Source organism: Palaemon carinicauda, chromosome 3 (assembly GCF_036898095.1).
Source record: "Palaemon carinicauda isolate YSFRI2023 chromosome 3, ASM3689809v2, whole genome shotgun sequence".
Taxonomy (NCBI): Eukaryota; Metazoa; Arthropoda; class Malacostraca; order Decapoda; family Palaemonidae; genus Palaemon; species Palaemon carinicauda.
Genome location: NC_090727.1, coordinates 142,457,123 through 142,461,959, shown reverse-complemented (window position 1 = coordinate 142,461,959; position 4,837 = coordinate 142,457,123). Strand labels below are relative to the sequence as shown.

The 4,837-nt window shown below is 35.0% G+C and overlaps 1 protein-coding gene across 1 annotated transcript in view; it reads right to left on the bottom strand.

Annotated features, from left to right (window-relative positions):
• LOC137638581 (proton-coupled folate transporter-like) overlaps window positions 1-567 on the bottom strand; it is a 74,041-nt gene extending 73,474 nt beyond the window's left edge. The window contains exon 1 of the mRNA XM_068370767.1: window positions 52-567. The gene's annotated coding sequence lies outside the window, so the exon portion shown is untranslated. The remainder of the gene's footprint in view (window positions 1-51) is intronic.
• Between the last annotated feature and the right edge of the window lie 4,270 nt (window positions 568-4,837).

Genomic DNA, 4,837 nt, shown 5'->3' with positions numbered 1-4,837 from the left:
AGTATAAACCAATGCTTCTGGACAAAGCAATTTCAGCTACTGAATACTTACTTGTGCTTTATCAAGACAGGCAAATATATTGTGAATTCCTGCCCTTGCAGTCTCTTATCAGGATGTTGACAACGTCTTGGTAAGAAACGTAAACAAAGATGACTGTATCACTTGGCGATTCATTGTCAGTTAGTCAGACTGACTACAGTTGCTGTCAACTTGTCAGCGGCTTCTGACAGAGAATGACGATTGCCGAAACACTGTCTTAGAAGCCCGTGAGGTTTGAGACGTTCGCGCTATTCTTGTCACAACAAGGTTATTGATTGCTATTTTATTCGGGTTTCACTATTCATCATAGACTTAATCTTTTCGTTATTTTAGTTTTAGCACCTTAACATATTCCTTTTTCAAACACCATCATTAAAACTAGACAAATTGACGTAATGTTATGCAGAGAACAAATCCGGTTCTACTACCGAAAATCCTGGCAGCCAGTCTGGCACTGATCAGCTGATGCAGATGCACCACTCTGTTGTGACCAGCTGAGTAAGTTGCCCGGTGTTAGTAATGTTTCTGCGTAAGCACACGGCACACTTGTTATACCAATCCCGATAGCGTGTGATAGGGTCCTTTGACTCCTTTCCCGTGACTGTCCACTTCAAGAGTGTCAATCATCATATTTCTGACAACCCTTACTCAAGAGGCAGTTGCCACCTAGTAATATAATTCTGCATAGGGGATTAAAGTTTATATATTTCGTAGGTTATACACTTAGCATAATACTGCAGTTTATATAATATTTTTGGCATATTTTAAGTTTAACTTTGAAGAGAACACGTATGCTTTTAAGGTTTATCGCAAGAAGATTAAATATGAACGATAGATTAATCGAAAGAAAAGATTAAATATGAACGATAGATTAAGTTTGTCGATAAGCTTTATCGGTGTGTAGTATTTTCATTTTTTTTTCACCTTTAGATTTATGAATAATGGATGTATGGGACCAGTCGGGCCATTCATATCCAAGGTGCAAATATTGAAAAAACCTGCAGTAGCACAATGAAGTAAAAGTTCAGAGGAGTTGGACAGCAAGATGTATGGAAGGATACAGTGACAAATAAGTCTACATGTCACTTTATTAAGAATGACTACAATAACCTCATAGCTTTATACGTCTGCTTATGGTCTTTCTATGTCAGTCTACTCGCAGATTTTCGTAGCTCGTCAATCATTCGTTTTCTCTTCCTTCCCCTGCTTCGTTTGCACTCTAGGGTCCCATTCTGTTAATCTCAGTGCTCATCTATTATTTGTCATTCTTATTTTATATCCTGCCTATCTTATATATATATATATATATATATATATATATATATATATATATATATATATATATATATATATATATATATATATATATATATATATATATATATATATATATATATATATATGAGAGAGAGAGAGAGAGAGAGAGAGAGAGAGAGAGAGAGAGAGAGAGAGAGAGAGAGAGAGAGAGAGAGAGAGAGAGAGAGAGAGAGAGAGAGAGAGAGAGGGGGGTTGTTTTTTTGTGTACTGTACGTGATTATAATTATCATATAAAACCCTATAAGCGTAATCATCTCAAGAGCTATTGATAACATCCATACGTTACATAACCTCATCCCAAAGGGTCATATAGGCGTCGCCTTAAATTCTCAATAGATTTACTGCAGGTTGATCGAGATAAGATATGAGGAAGTGAATTTCAAGTAACACTAAAGGATAAGTAAGGTTAACAAGTGGTTTGAAAAGGAAGCACAGTTGAAGGTTAGAGAGATTTTGACAGTCCCAATCACACTTACTTCTTAAATTACTTTCTATTTTGTAGCTTGGTAGAATTCCATCGAAGAGTTTTGGTTGAGCTTTTTCGTTCTATGTGACTACCACTAGAGAGTTATGGGGTCATTTGACAGGCCTGGCAGAACTACATTGGCTTCTCTCTGGTTACGGTTCACTTTCCCTTTGCCTACACATACACCGAATAGTCTGGCATATTCTTTACAGATTCTCCTCTCTCCTCATATACCTGACAACACCGAGATTGCTAAACAATTCTTCTTCACCCAAGGGGTTAACTACAGCACTGTAATTCAGTGGCTACTTTCCTCTTGGTAGGGGTAGAAGAGACTCTTTAGCTATGGTAAGCAGCTCTTCTAGGAAAAGGACACTCCAAAATCAAACCATTGTTCTCTATTCTTGGGTAGTGCCATAACCTCTGTATCATGGTCTTCCACTGTTTTGCATTAGAGTTCTCTTGCTTGAGAGTACACTTAGGCACACTATTCTCTCTAATTTTGCTTCCTCTTGTTTTGTTTAAGTTTTTATAGTTTATATTAGAACTATTTACTTTTATTGTTGCTACTCCTTAAAAAATTTTCTTTTTTCCTTTCCTCACTTGGCTATTTTCCTCGTTGGAGCCCCTGGCCTTATAGTATCCTGTTCTTCCAACTAGGGTTGTAGCTTAGCAAGTAATAATAATAATAATAACAATAATAATTGCCAACATAGATTAAGCTGGTCTCACGCCAGCATTTACCCTTTCATAAATAAAGTCAATGTGCCAAAAGGGAATCCCTTTACGAAAGTTTGTGAAATCCACCTAAAAGTACAAAAACTTAGTGAAACAGATTGGAGTATGAAATAGCCTTGATAAATAACAAAGAAACATACGAACTAAAATAGGTACTCTTTACTGTGAGATCTGAACCGTGGGATGGATAGCCAAATTAAAAAACGGATTTTGAGCGAAGCGAAAAATCTATTTTTGGGTGAGATAGCCATGTCGTCCTGATGGAAGGTTCCTCCAGTAGCTTCCTAAGGGCATTCCTTTACACGTAGTCATATATACCCTTAGGAAGCTACTGAAGGAACCTTCCATCAGGACGACATGGCTTGAGCCCAAAAAGTTCACTGGCACATTATTAATGATTACATAACATAGAGGAATGGTTCCCTTACTCCACACTAATTAGGCAAGAGTCCAACAGTCCACACACACATTTTTATTCAAGTGTTGATATATATAATCCAAATTAAGAAAAAAAAATATCATTAAAAATTTGGAATTTGGACCATATAAGTGCCAGAACTGGGGTGTTCACTCAGTACTATAAAGCAATGGCATGCTGGAATAGACTACACTCACTAAGCTACATATTCTAACACCTGGTTGTATTAGCAACTAGTAGGTCAGTATTGATCCACAGACTTAACAAAAATATGTACAGTAATATATATATATATATATATATATATATATATATATATATATATATATATATATATATATATATATATATATATGTGTGTGTGTGTGTGTGTGTGTGTGTGTGTAAAAAGCAAAAGGCAGAATAAAATCAGATACTGTATATGTATGTGTATATATATATATATATATATATATATATATATATATATATATATATATATATATATATATATATATATATATATATATATGTGTGTGTGTGTGTGTGTGTGTGTGTGTGTGTGTAAAAAGCAAAGGCAGAATAAAATCAGATACTGTATATGTATATATATATATATATATATATATATATATATATATATATATATATATATATATATATATATATATATATATATATATATATATATATATGTGTGTGTGTGTGTGTGTGTGTGTGTGTGTAAAAAGCAAAGGAAAAATAAAATCAGATCAAGTTTGTGTACATTTGTTTTATTTTATTACATTGGTTTACTCACCAGAAACAGAATCAGAAAATAACATTAGCACACAAAACGTTATCCTTCCACCTACTACTCCTGGTCTTTATTCCAATTGTGGAGTAGACTGCTTTGCTCAATCTTGATTCCATCTTTCCTCACCTACACTTCTTCACTTGTCCAGACTCACCGTGATTTGTGCTATGCAATATTACTATTGAATCAAGTTGAAATAAGATCACTCTGTATATATGAACAAATAGGCTTACGATGAATTACATAAAATCTTTTCATTAAAATGTATTTGCATCGATCCATTTAAAAGGTAATATTCACTAAATAACTATATACTTTGAGAAATTCAATACCACAGGTGAGTTTTTGTAATGAATTTTAAGATGATCTTTTGTCAATTGGTTTTAAAAACCGATGAGATCTAGCAGTTTTCTAGTTTTCTACCCGTAATTTTCATAAGACAGAATAGGGGACCATTACGAAATTGCTTTATCGCACATTTTTACCTCAAAAACTTATAAGAGAAACTATTCCAGCTCATACTTATTCCACCAATAAAGTTAACATAAGAATAGATACACGATTATCAAACATCATAGAAGTGTTGGATGTGTAACAAAAATATTTATTTTTGGGCTCAAGCCATGTCGTCCTGATGGAAGGTTCCTTTAGGCAGCTTTCTAGGGATATTTGGCTAAATATCCCTTAGAAAGCTGCCTAAAGGAATCTTCCATCAGGACGACATGGCCATCTCACCCAAAAAGATTTTTCGCTTTGCTTCAAAATCCGTTTTTCAAAAATGCCACTCATTCAATACATTCCCATCAACCAGCTAATAATGTTATTTGCATACATGGAGCAGAAGATACAATTACCTGTACCACAAAATCTTTACTGTACAGTGGCCAGGGGGGCATAACAACAATTAGAATAGCGCCATCGTATCCCTGCGTGTTGTAAGAGGCGACTAAAAGGGACCAGACGTGATGACTGGGAACCCCCCCTCCTGTTTCTTATTCCTGTGAGATATTAGAGAGGCGGAGCTGGGGGGAGAGTGACTGCTTCCCACACTCTAGTTTTGGGGCAGTTCCAGTAGGCACTGTTC